The following is a 14,436-nucleotide window of genomic DNA, read 5'->3' as shown; positions in this document are numbered from 1 at the left end:
TGTGCTTGTTCACTCATGTGGCTGGCCAACTGACTCACTTGCATTTCAAGTTTGGCAATGGAGGACTGTGTATTCTGCATGAATAATTGAAGTGTATCCTCAAGTGAAGGTTTTTGTGGAATCAATGGTTGTTGGGTGAAGTGTGGGCGCGGAGCTTGGGGTTGAGTAAACCCTGGAGGACCCCCAACCTGTGGGCCCTTGGACCATGAGAAATTTGGGTGCCTAGCCCAACCCGGATTATATGTTTCTGAAAAAGGATCGTTCCAGTTTGGTCTATGAAAATTCTGGACTGCATTCAAGTCCTCAATGAGCTCTGGGTAGGATGAACTAGATGGACACATTTATGTGGGATGAGATGAACCAGAGCATATGGCACAGACAGTAGATGGGTTAGGAGCAGGTGAACTCTTGGACACCATAAGGGCATAAATTTTTCTAGTCAACCCCTCAATCTTGGCCATGAGCATAGGTGTTTCACTAACCTCGTAGAGACCCCCTCTTTTGGTTTCGTGGGATCTCCTATCAACATTAAATGACGAACCCCATTGCTGAGATTGATCACTCAACGTTTCAAAGAAGTCCCACGCCTCACTAGCACTCTTACCCATCAAACTCCCACCACTCGTTGCATCTACCATGGATCTAACCTGGGGTGTAAGACCTTGATAAAAGTATTGCACTAAATGCCATTTCTCAAACCCATGATGCGGACACCTACGAATCAAATCCTTCCATTTCTCCCAAGCCTCATAAAAGTGTTCACCCTCCTGCTGCATAAAGTTGGAAATTTCTCTCCTGAGGGTTGTAGTTCTCTGAATGGGAAAGTACTTGGACAAAAATTTTGTGACTAACGTGTCCCATGAAGTAATGATGCCCACCTCCAAGGAATTAAGCCAAGACTTGGCCTTATCCTTAAGTGAAAATGGAAAAAGTCTTAACCGGATAGAGTCATCTGAGAAATTCTGGAATTTAAAAGTTGCACAAATATCTAAGAATTCCTTGATGTGGTAATATGGGTCATCCTTATCCAACCCATAGAATGTATGGAGGAGTTGGATCACACCCGGTTTCAACTCATAACTGGCGGCAGTAGTGGGTGGCAATATAATGCAAGAAGGTGATGTGAAGTGGGATGGGATAGAATAATCCCTCAGGGCTCTACGGTCACCTGCTGCAGGTAACTGTAATGGTTCGCCCTGATTGGCCATGGTAGCTCCTAACTTGACTTCGGGTGTTTTCCTACAAATATGTTCTACCTCTTCAACAAAGGGAGCTAATGGTCCACCTAGGGAGCGGCGCCCGTGCATAAAAACACAAAAAGAAACAAAATGAACTATCAAATTAAGCTAACAAACTCGCTACTAAAAATATGAACTAACTAGAAGAAATAAAAATAATTTCATAAAAAATACCAAACTAAAATTATGAAAGCAAAAAAATAAAAAATAAAAATAAAAACAAAAATAAAATAAAATAAAATCTAACCTAAGACTATGGAGAACAAAGATATACGCTTAATACGTGCCTCCCCGGCAGCGGCGCCAAAAACTTGATGTAGAATTTTAGTTACATTGACTTTTATACCTCGCAAGCGTACGAATCGTTCATGTAATCTAGCAGTAAGCGAGGGTCATATCCACAGGGAGGATTGAATTTCGTGTATTCTTCAGTCAACTAGCCTAACCAAATATGATGAATTAATATGAACTAAACACTAATTATATCCTAAATTATCAAGCAATAATTTAATTAACTATTTGCACAACAGGAAACGTCAACTCTGGATTTTACCGTGATTCATGCCTCTCTCGAGTGCCACGTAACCATGAATCCGGATTCTCAATCCTTGCGTCTAGCCCCTCTCGGGCGCCTAGAGTTAAAGACAGAAATCGGATTAAAATACCAAAATCCAACCTCAATTATAATCTTACCCTAATTAGCTAATTTAATCAAATATCAAGAAAACAAATCTTAAATAAACCTTAATTATCAAATCAGATTCAATTAACATTCAAAACCTAAGTTCAAACTATATGAAAAATTAAATTCAATAATGATGAATTACTCCCCTTCTTCCTCCTCTCGCTCGGGCAGCAACTCGTTCTCACGGGTGCTGCAATTTCCGGAAATTGGTGGCGTCGGGTAGCAATAGTGAGTGGCCGGAGGTAGAGACGACGCCGGAGACGACGGTTAGAAGCCGACGGCCAGAGGTAATGTCCGACGAAGAGCGAAACAGAGCTGACGTTCTCTAACCGGCTCTCTCGAGTCTCGGTTGGAGTCGGAATGGCTCCGGGACTGGTTGGAATATGTAAACGACGCCGGAGGATGGTCGGAAAGCGGAAGTGGCACCGGAGAAGCCCTCTCGGATCACTTCTCGGCCTGGCGAGCGACTGTCAAACTCACCTCGACGGAGACTCTCTCGAGCTCTCCTCAGGTTTGTTCTCAGTTGGTGGACGGCGGTGGACGGCGGTGGACGATGGTGGATGACGGTGGCGCGACGAAAGGTATTGGCCGGCGAACAGCGGTGGGGAACTCCTCTTGGGTCCTCCCCTGTTTCCGGTCAAAGTCCTCTCTTTTGGTCTCTGTTTCTCTTCTCTTCACGCTCCCCTTCTCTTCACGCTCCTCTCCCCTTTAAATATGATTTTTCTTATTTTAAAACGATTTGCCCTAGAAATTACCTCCATTTCACTAAGGGCATTTTGGTAAATATCTTCTTCTCCACCCAAATTCTCCTGAAATTCCATAATTGAATCTATAAAAAGCATTTCAGGAAGAAATAAGACTAAAAAATAATGAAATATAATTCAGGAGAGAGAAATATGCAATATCGACAGTGATTAATGCCAAATTCAATAAATGCTCATTTCATTTGAAAACCGATAAGTAACACAATTATAAAGGTTATTCTATTATAATTAACCTAGTTTTCATGTCAAAATATGGCATCTATCAACAAGCGGTAGGCAAATGTGCCAATGCGGTCCATAACCTGAAAGGGACCATAATATTTCGAAGAGAGCTTGTGGCATTTGGAGGCTGTCAGCGACAACTGCCTGTAGTGTTGGAAATGCAACCAAACATAATCTCCTGGAGAAAAGAAGACTTCCCGGTGCTTCTTGTCATAATACATCTTCATAGAATGTTGGGCCTCCTGAAGATGAGTTCGTACCTCAGTGAGGAAGGTGTCTCTTTCCGCTAATGCTTGGTCCAAAGTGGCTACTTTAGAGGCCCTAGGTTCATATGATAAAAGGCTGGGCGGTTCTCTACCATAGACCACCTTGAATGGGGTTGTGCCGAGTGTGCTGTGGTAGGTGTTGTAACAAAATTCAGCCCACGCGAGCCACTTAACCCACCTTTTAGGTGAGTCTACCATGAAACAATGAAGATACATTTCAATTGTTCTATTGATGACCTATGTTTGACCATCAGTCTGTGGATGGTAGGCTGAAGAGAAGGCTAATTTGTGCCCTCCAGCTTGAAGAGTTCTTTACAAAAGGTACTTGTAAAGATTGCATCCCTATCACTGGTAATGGAATTAGGCCTCCCATGTAAGCGCACAATGTTATCCATAAAAAGTTGAGCGACCTGAGCGGCAATGTAAGGATGCGCCAGAAGGATGAAGTGCCCATACTTTGAGAAACAATCCACCACTACAAAGATAACGGATTTGCCTGACGAAGAGAGAAGTCCATCTATGAAGTCCATAGAAATATCATACCAGACTTGTGATAGTAGCTGAAGTGGTTGGAGCAACCCAACTGCACTTAATGTTTCAGCTTTCTTCCATTGACAAGTTTGACAAGCCGCCACATAATCGGCTATACTGCGCTTCATGCCCCTTCAATAAAATTCCCTACTGATCCGAAAATATGTTTTCTGTCGGCCCTCATGTGTACTGTCATGGAAGGAGGCTAAAATGATGTGAATCAAAGGGGATGTGTGATGGAGAAAAATTCTATTTTTGTAGAGGACCAGATTGTCCTGAACCGTCCAATGGTTTGCCACTGTCCCCTACTGGATGTCATGACATAAAGCTATAATTTCTGGGTATTGTTGTGCCTCTTCCTGTATAGAATCCAACAAGAGAGCTTTGGGCTGACTGATGGCATGTAATTGCGGCTCTAGAATGTCCCGGCGAGATAAAGCATTAGCCCCTCCATTCAAACTCCCCGGTTTATACTCTACAGTAAAGTCAAACCCCATAAGTTTACTTAACCAATGCTGCTGTGGTGAGGTAGTGAGGCACTGCTCAAGTAGGTACTTGAGGCTACAATGATCAGTGCGAATAAAAAATGAATGTCCCCAGAGATAAGGGCACCAATGCTATATAGTTTTAGCCAATCCGATCAATTCCCTCTCATAAGCTACTAACTTATGGTGGTGTTGTCCAAGTTGGCGGCCAAAATAAGCAATCGGGTGGCCCTGTTGGTGTAACACTGCACCAATCCCGCCCCCCGAAGCATCACATTCCACTAAAAAGGACTCATCAAAGTCGGGTAGCTGCAAAACTAGGGCGGATGATAAGGCCTCTTTCAACTGCTGAAAGGAATGAGCCTGTTATGGACTCATTAGGGGTTTATTTGCAATTTCTATTCATTAGGGGTTTATTTGTAATTTGTAGAACTTATGGCCTTTGGCATGTTTTCCCTAATTCCCTATATAAGGGCGTAAGATGAATGAGAAGGTAAGCATTGAATTAATTAGCTTTAATCAGGTCAGATTCTCCCCTCTGAGGTCTAGGTCGAATTCTCCCTTTGAGGTCCAGGGTTGAGCTCCCTTCGAAGGCTCAAAACATCACAACAATCCTCCCTATTCATCGTCTTCCTCGCATGTTAGATCCGGGGCATAACATCGTGGTATCAGAGCGGGAACACGATGGCCCACGAGGACCCATGTTTGGCGATGCACAGACAAGTTCATGAAATGGCTGCAAATGGCTTTGCAGTGGAAGAGATATAGAAATGGTGTGATGCCTGGGTGAAGTATTGGCTAACAACGGAGTATCGAGAGGCATTCACTGGAGAAGCTATCTCCGACGGGAAATCAGGTGACCAAGTAACCACTTTGTCCCATCGACCAGCCGAAGCTTCTGTAGAGGATTTGGGGTCAATCTCAGATCCGGAGGGGCAGAGAGGCTTTGCGTCACCACAAATTAAGATTTCCGCACACGGAATTTCAAAGCCGAACAACGACGAGGATTTGGGAAAATTAGAGGGGTTTTCGGCTACGACATCGTTGGCGTTGGTCAGATCGGGGGAGACCTTAAATCTGGAAGCACACCAACATGACTCACAGCGAGCAGAACCCCATCCCGATCTGCAAAAGGAATATATTCCGGCGACTATTTTGACCCAGACATCAGACGGCAGCAACCCCAAATCTGCACATCGAAGGGGTTTTTCCCCTCCCCTCTCTCCCACGAAGCCATACATCTTCCACCGATGAAGAAAACCACGACACTGGCTGAACTAGAAGTTTATGGAGCACAAATTCCGCCGGAACGGGCCGACGAGTGGCTGCCATATTCTCCACATCAGTGCAGGTTTGCCTTTCACCACTGGACACGGAGGGGGCTCCATCAACGCCATCGGAAAAAAATCCGGTGGGCTTTGGCTTCCAAATTCTCATTCTCAGCCTCACCCTTGCCCTCAGAAGCCTAGCGGGGAACCATATCCAATGAAATTTGGGGTAAGATTTTGAAGCGCCATCTATTTTATGTTAAAATCTGTGGTTCCATGCGGTTGAAGGGCCTCCAAGGTGCTGAGCAGCAGCAACGCTGCTCAGAAATTGGGAACGAAAGCTCTCTGCTTCGGGAAGCTCGAACCAGAGCCCAAATGCGGGAATTTTGGCTTAGGTCTATGCCAGTCGAGATCAAATTTTTGGGAGGATGGTAGAATTTTTAAAACTAATTTTTTGGGAACGTCAGGAAATTTTCTTTTGGTGGGTTTGTTTTTCTGTGGATGCGTACAGTAGCTATGCGGAGGTGAATTGTCAAAAAGCTATTGCTGGAGATGGCCATGTTGTGTTTATTGGCACTTCTGGGCTATTTGATATGGTGTTGATTCATATGAGCATAGTAATAAAGCTTGTTAGATGCCTTGTTTTATCAAAGGATGGAATTCATGTTGTCCTTCTAGTTTTCTCAATTGGAAACCGGTTTTTAGAGGAAAAAACCCCTGTTTCCAAACCTTAAGCAGAACTTTGTCAATCCAGAAGGTATGGTTGCCCAGAAGATTGTTGTCCGGAAAAAATAAAGAGGAGTACATTTTCGACGTGCAGGTCCTCAAGAGAAGATCTATTTCAACCCGCATGACGTCAAGGCTTGCATTGCCACATGTGGTGGCTTGTGCCCTGGTATTCATACTGTTATTCGAGAGATAGTATGTGGTTTGAATATTATGTATGGAGTGAATGAAATCCTTGGTATTCAGGGAGGATATGGAGGATTTTACTCCAACAATACCATTCCATTGACACCAAAGGTTGTGAATACTATTCACAAACGTGGTGGGACCTTCCTTTGTACCTCATGGAAAGGTCACGATACAATGAAAATAGTTGACAACATAAAGGACCGGGACATTAGTCTGGTTTACATAATTGGAGGTCATGGAACACAAAAAAGGAGCATATACCATATATGAGGAAATTGAGAAACGCAGGCTCCCGGTCACTGTTGCTGGCATCCCTAAAACTATTGATAATGACATTGCAGTGATCAACAAATCCTTCGGTTTTGACACAGCTGTAGAAGAGGTTCAGAGGCCTATTAATGCTGCACACATTGCAATTGAAATTGTTGAGAATGGTGTTGGAATTGTGAAACTTATGGGTCGTTACAGTGGGTTTATAGCTATGTATGCTACTTTGGCAAGCCGAGATATGAATTGTTGCTTAATTCCTGAGTCTCCATTTTACTTAAAAGGGGAAGGTGGACTTTTTGAATTTTTCGAGCAGCGAATTAAAGAAAATGGGCATATTATCATTGTGTTAGCCGAAGGTGCTGGGCAGGAGTATGTTGCTCACAGCATGAGTCATATGGATACAAAAGATGCATCAAGGACTCGTTTACTCCTTGATGTTGGCCTCTAGCAATCTCAAAAAGTCAACGATCATTTCCCAAACAGCCAGAACACAGCAATATACCTGCAATATATTGATCCAACTTACATGATCCGTGTATTTCCTAGTAATGCATCAGACAACATTTATTGTACTCTTCTTGCCCATAGTGCTGTTAATGGAGCCATAAGTGGATATCCTGGCCAGGTGGTGATTGGCATGGATGTCGTTGCATCTGAGTTCTTTGACCATGAGGATAAGTCATATGATTTGAATTTCAAAGTGGCAAACCATGATAGCTCCCAGAAAATTTCAGGAGACAGCTTAAAGATTGTCTACAAGTCCTTTGTGGCCTACTACCCACTTGTGTCTATTGCGCTAAGGCTGATTGGGAACATTACAACAAGCTAACAAAGGAGATTAGGGAGCAAGTTCAGAGTGTTGGAGATCATTTTCTTCTTACTAACTCCAAGCGTGTGGAGAAAGCAATCTAGGACAAGGCGTGCAATGCTCTTCTATTGAAGGTCAACCATATTGGCTTAGTCACAGAGAGCATTGAGGCTGTTCAGATGTCCAAACGTATTGGCTGGGGTGTGATGACAGTCACTGGAGTGATAGAACTGAGGATACCTTTATTGCTGATATGGCCATGGGTTTGTCAACAGGTCAGATCCAGACAAGAGCCCCATGCCGGTCTGAACGCCTTGCCAAAGATGACCAGCACCCTCCCCAGGTTCTGTAGGCTGTTATTAGATCCAGTGCTGGCCTGAATAATGAAATTGCAGAGGTAGTAGACTCTGTTTACCACCAGTTATCAAACCTGGTTTTGGAACCTCTGCATTGCATGATACTGACATTAGCAAGAATTGCAGTGATGAGGTTATAAAAAATAAAAATAAAAATTTTGCTCCTCCGCTAGGTTGCTCTATTTTTGTACGAATAGGCAATTCTACATTGAGCTTGAGGACAAGCTCGTTCTCCAGGAGGGGAGTAATGTTATGGACTCATTAAGGGTTTATTTGTAATTTCTATTCATTAGGGGTTTATTTTCAATTTCTATTCATTAGGAGTTTATTTGTAATTTTTTGAATATTAGGGGTTTATTTGTAATTTGTAAAACTTATGGCCATTGGCATGTTTTCCCTAATTCCCTATATAAGGGCGCACCACTACTGGATCAGTTCCCAACTTTAAACGAATGCGGTGATCACAATGACTCACTAATGGTAGACCTGTAGGATCATTAAATAAATCCACAAATGTTGTAAGTAAAGGAGCTAACTAATCATCACTCGTGTGCTGAAGATGTAAAGTGTGAACTGCATTAGGTTCCTGTGCCACAATACCTTGTAATGTAATCGGACCCTGTGGTGCTGTAAATGTCATAGTCCGAGCCTAAAAGTTCCATAATATAGGTCCTAATAATTGAAGCCATTTGACCCCGAGCACCAAATCAAATCCAGCCAATGGAATGACTAGTAAATCTGCCTGAAATGAATGCCCCTCAATGGTGAAAGGGGTGTTAGCACATAACCCCACACTTGCAATTTTAGCCCCATTGACCACTGAAACTGAGAGTCCCCTTTGTTGTTGAATTGCCAATCCCAATTGTTGCGCGGCTGGTTCACTGATAAAATTATGTGTGCTGTCCGAATCAACTAAAGCAAGTAGCATGAGATGATGTAACCTGGCCTTTACCGGAATGGTATTCGAACTATGCAGGCCATGCATGGCATGGAGGGAGAGCTCTGGTTCTTGCTGTACCTCTTCAACAAATTCATTTTAAAGAAGCTCTTCTGAATCTTCTTCCAATAGTTCAATACTGAATAAGCGTTTACAGGTATGTCCTGGTAGGAATTGTTCGTCACAATTAAAACATAGGCCATTTGCCTTTCTAGCGTCCATTTCCTGTTTGGTCAAAAATTTACGTGGCATAGTGTGTGGAGGCACACTGGTAGCCTGATCTGCTCGGTTAGGGGCAGAGGACCCAAAACGTGGACCAAATGCAGTACCCTATATTCTGTTGTTCCAAAATGGTTTTCGGTGTACAGACTCTTTTAGAACTCTCTTTTTGTGTTCCACAGCTCTGGCATAATTCATTGCTGAGTCCAAATTTGTTGGACCAAGTAATTCCACTTCCAATCTAACCGCCTCTGTCAATCCAGCATTAAAAACCTGAACATGTAGGTGAGGAGGAACAAATTCACTAGCTCGGGCCAACCTTTCTTGGAACATTTTGGTAAACTTCTAAGGTGTGTCTGTTTATAATTGATCAATTCCCCCACTGGGTTGCTGCTAGCTGGAGGTCCAAACCTCAATTGGCAAGCATGTTTAAAGTGCAGCCAATCCTGAATGGAATGGATATTTAGGGAGTGATGGAACCACATGAGCGCTTCATCGAGCAAGTGGTAGGCGGCCAAAGTAACCTTGTCCATTTCCACCGTTTGTTGATGATAGAAAAATTGTTCACATTTCATGAACCACAGTAAATGATCTTTAGAGCCATCATATGTAGGAAAGTTAAGTTTAAAGTACCTTGGAACCATTGAGGGTCCTTGTGCGTAAGTTGCCATGGAAACCATTGGTTGGCGCAGGGGTGGATTTGGTGGTGGCGTGAATTGTTGGTGAGGTACTGGTTGTGGTTGAAAATTGGTTGTTGTTGGTGGCGTTGGTGCTTGAAGTGCAGCAAGTTGTCGGATGACGGTTTGGAGAGATGAATCCAATGTTTTTAATGTATTATTGATGTGAGAAATTTCAGTACCTTGAAGAGTGGATCGTTGTTGAAGTTCTGAAAGTACTTGACGTATGTCCTCTGGAGAAGAGGAATCACCGAGGGTGGACCTGTCTGATACCACATTATTAGGATCCTCACGAGCCATGGATCTTGTCACCCTCCTCTCTTCTCTTCCTTCCATTACCTTGCTTGACGATGAGATGGAATGAGGGATTGATGGGTATTGAATTTCGGAAAGGAGAATTGGGGAAAAATGGAAGAGACCTTGAAGGAGCTCTTGACCTATTTATCTAAATTACTCTAGCTAAAGTAGACTCAATTCATAATTCTCATTACCCTAGCCGTCCCCTTAAATAGGGTTGAGGACGTCCAAAACACTAAATACCCCTTGGGTCAATGGTTCAAACCAATAAATGCTAAACCTACCCAAACCAAAGACAAAACCAAACAAGAAATAATTACATGGAAATTGAAAAACACATTCATTAATTCCTACGCCTGTTGGTAACTCGTGATGTTATAGAGTCAATAACAATGATATGCGGACGAAAATGCCAATTGGGTGCCATGTAATTAGAATAATTCATTCCAAAAGATACTTGTAAAAATGGCATCCCTGTCACTGATAATGGATGAGGGAATTCCGTGTAATCGGACAATGTTGTCCATAAATAATTGAGCGACCTGAGCAGCAGTATATGGAAGTGCCAAAGCAATGAAGTGACCATATTTTGAAAACTGATCAATGATGACGAATATCACCGATTTACCTGATGAAACGGGAAGGCCAACAATGAAGTCCATGGAAATGTCGGACCAGATTTGAGAGGATAGTTGCAGAGGTTGTAGGAGGCCAGCTGGACTTAAAGATTTGGCCTTGTTTCATTGACAAATCTGACCAGCAGCTACATAATCAGCAATTGTACTCTTCATGCCCTTCCAGTAAAAGTCTCGATTGATTCGGAAATATGTTTTCTGTCGACCCTCATGTGTGCTATCATGAATAGAGGACAGGATGGTGTGAAGAAGTGGGGATGTAGGATGCATAAAGATCCTATTTTTGTAGAGAATGAGACAATCCTGAATCGTCCAATGAGGAGTTGTTGTCCCCTGTTGAATATCCTGATATAATGACGTGAGATCCGGATATTGATGTACTTCCTCACGAATAGAATCTAATACCAGTGAACGTGGGTGACTGATGGCATAAACTTGTGTGGCTGAATTATCCTGACGTGATAAAGCATCAGCCCCCAAATTTGAACTACCTGGCATATAGTGAACCGTAAAATCGAAGCCCATGAGTTTAGTTAACCAATGCTGTTGTGGGGATGTGGTGAGGCGCTGTTCAAGAAGATACTTGAGGCTGCAATGATTTGTACAAATGAGAAATGGTCATCCCCAGAGATAATGTTGCTAATGTTGGACAGCCTTGGCTAACCCAATCAATTCCCTCTCATATGCAGCTAACTTATGGTGGTGTTGTCCCAACTGACGGCTGAAATAAGCAATGGGGTATCCCAATTATTGTAACACTGCCCCTATACCTCTCCCGGATGCATCACATTCCACCAAAAAGTCTCAACATTTGGTAATTGTAGGACTGGCGCTAAGGCTAAGGCCTCCTTTAACAGGTGAAATGCCTGTTCCGCTGAAGAAGACCAGTGGAAGGCATGGTTTTTGAGAAGGTTGTTGAGTGGTGTTGCTATCTGGCCATAAGATTGGCTAAATTTCCTGTAATATCCCGCTAGGCCCAAAAATCCCTTTAATGCTGTGATGGTGGTGGGAATCGGCCAATCTGTTACTGCTTGTATCTTGCTCTAGTCAACTTTCACGCCCACAGCTGATATGACGTGGCCCAAATATGCCACCGCAGATGTACCCATAGAACATTTTGATTTATTCAAAACCAAATGATGAGAACGTAGAATGGTAAATACCTGATGGAGGTGGTGGAGATGTTCTTCCCAATTTTTGCTATAGACCAGAATGTCATAAAAAAAAAACTAACACATAGTTGCGCAGAAGTGATGAAAAGACCTCATTCATGAGGGCCTGAAAGGTGGGGGTGCATTGGAGAGACCGAAGGGCATGAGGAGGAACTCGAAATGACCGTGATGTGTGCGGAACGCAGTCTTCTCCACATCCGTCGGGTGAACTCTTATTTGATGATAGCCCGATTTCAAATCTAATTTGGTAAAAATTGTAGCACCATGTAACTCATCCAGCAACTTGTCCACGACTGGAATGGGGAACACTGGTGAGGAAAAAGGAGATTGATTGGGTTGGATCATACCCTAAGCGAGCATATGCATGCATTGTCGTTCTATTTCATCTTTCTGTATATGCGGCTAACAATAAGGCCCCACCACTACTGGATCAGTTCCAACTTTAAACAAATTTGGTGATCGCAGTGACGCACTGGTGGTAGACTCGTAGGGTCATTAAATAAATCCACAAATGCTGTAAGTAAAGGAGCTAACTAACCATCACCATTGTGTTGAAGCTGTAAAGTGTGAAGTGCGTTAGGTACCTATGCCACAATACCTTGTAATGTAATCCGACCTTGTGGTGCTGTAAATGTCATAGTCCGAGCCTAAAAGTCCCAAAATATAGGTCCTAATAACTGAAGCCATTTGACCCCGAGCACCAAATCAAATCCAACCAAGGGAATGACTAGTAAACCTGCCTGAAATGAATGTCCCTCAATGGTGAAAGGGGTGTTTGTACATAACCCCACACTTGCAATTTTAGCCCCATTGGCCACTGAAACTGAGAATCCCCTTTCTTGTTGAATTTCTAATCCCAATTGTTGCGCGGCTGGTTCACTGATAAAATTATGTGTGTTGACCGAATCAACTAAAGCAAGTAGCATGAGATGATGTAACCTAGCCTTTACCTGCATGGTATTAGAACTACGCAGGCCATGCATGGCATGGAGGGAGAGCTCTGGTTCTTGTTGTACCTCTTCAACAAATTCATTTTCAGGAAGCTCTTCTGAATCTTCTTCCAACAGTTCAATACTGAATAAGCGTTTACAGGTATGTCCAGGCAGGAATTGTTCATCACAATTAAAACCTAGGCCCTTTGCCTTTCTGGCTTCCATTTCCTGTTTAGTCAAAAATTTACGTGGCATAGTGTGTGAAGGTACACTGGTAGACTGATCTGCTCGGTTAGGGGCAGAGGACCCAAAACGTGGACCAAATGCAGTACCCTGTATTCTGTTGTTCCAAAATGGTTTTCGGTGTAAAGACTCTTTTAGAACTCTCTTTTTGTGTTCCACAGCTATGACATAATTCATTGCTGAGTCCAAATCTGTCGGACCAAGTAATTCCACTTCCAATCTAACCGCCTCAGTCAATCCAGCATTAAAAATGTGAACATGTAGGTGAGGAGGAACAAATTCACTGGCTCGGGCCAACCTTTCTTGGAACGTTTTTTCGGTAAACTTCTAAGGTGCCTGTCTGTTTATAGTTGATCAATTCCCCCACTGGGTTGCTACTAGCTGGAGGTCCAAACCTCAATTGGCAAGCATGCTTAAAGTGCAGCCAATCCTAAATGGAATGGACATTTCGGTAGTGATGGAACCACATGAGCGCTTCATCGAGAAGGTGGTAGGCGGCCAAAGTAACCTTTTCCATTTCCACCGTTTGTTGATGATAGAAGAATTGTTCACATTTCGTGAACCACAGTAAATGATCTCTAGAGCCATCATATGTAGGAAAGTTAAGTTTAAAGTACCTTGGAACCATGGATGGTCCTTGTACGTGAGTAGTGATAGATGCTATCTGACATGAGAACTAGGTTAATTATAATAGAATAACCTTTATAATTGTGTTATATGTGGTTATTTATCGATTTTCAAATCAAATGAGCATTTATTGAATTTGGCATTAATCACTGTCGAAATTGCATATTTTTCTCTCCTGAATTATATTTCATTGTTTTTAAGGTTTATTTCTTCCTGAAATGCTTTTTATAGATTCAATTATGGAATTTCAGGAGAATTTTGGTGGAGAAGGAGATATTCACCAAAATGCCCTTAGTGAAATGGAGGTGATTTTTAGGTGAAATCGTTTTAAAATAAAGAAGAGGGTATTAAAGGGAAGGAGAGCGTCGAACGAGAGGGAGGACAGCGTCAAGAGAAAACAGAGACCAAAACAGAGGAGCTGGGACCGGAAACAGGGGAGGATCCGAGAGGAGTTCCCCACCGTCGTTTGCCGCGCCACCGTCGTCCACCGCTGTCCAGCAACCGAGAACAAACCCGAGGAGAGCTCGAGAGAGTCTCCGTCGAGGTGAGTTCGACCGAGAAGTGATCCGAGAGGGCTTCTCCGGTGCCACTTCCGCTTTTCGACTATCCTCCGGCATCTATTACATATTTCCGACCAGTCCCGGAGCTATTCCGACTCCAATCGAGACTCGAGAGAGCCGGTTAGAGAACGTCAGCTCTGTTTCATTCTTCGCCAGACGTTACCTCCATCCGTCGACTTCCAACCTTCGTCGCCGGCGTCGTCTCTACCTCCGGCCACTCACTCTTGCCAACCCGAAGCCATTGATTTCGGGAAATTGTAGCACCCGTGAGAACGAGTTGCTGCCCGAGCGAGAGGAAGGAGAAGGGGAGTAATTCATCATTTTTGAAT

The 14,436-nt window shown here is 43.2% G+C and overlaps 1 non-coding gene and 1 pseudogene across 1 annotated transcript; both read left to right on the top strand.

The window, feature by feature from the left end:
• Positions 1-696: 696 nt before the first annotated feature.
• LOC137966789 (small nucleolar RNA R71) lies at positions 697-803 on the top strand. Its single transcript, XR_011116280.1, has one exon. It is a non-coding gene; the product is annotated as a small nucleolar RNA R71 (small nucleolar RNA).
• Positions 804-5,441: 4,638 nt separating this feature from the next.
• Positions 5,442-7,804, top strand: LOC137965238 (ATP-dependent 6-phosphofructokinase 6-like; annotated as a pseudogene).
• The last annotated feature ends 6,632 nt before the right edge of the window (positions 7,805-14,436 follow it).

Source organism: Aristolochia californica, unplaced genomic scaffold (assembly GCF_029961685.1).
Source record: "Aristolochia californica isolate CCGP_79_NKW_82.1479 unplaced genomic scaffold, dmAriCali1.0.hap1 SCAF_5, whole genome shotgun sequence".
Classification (NCBI taxonomy): Eukaryota; Viridiplantae; Streptophyta; class Magnoliopsida; order Piperales; family Aristolochiaceae; genus Aristolochia; species Aristolochia californica.
The sequence above is the reverse complement of the archived record's forward strand: the minus strand, read 5'-3'. Positions and strand labels throughout refer to the sequence as shown.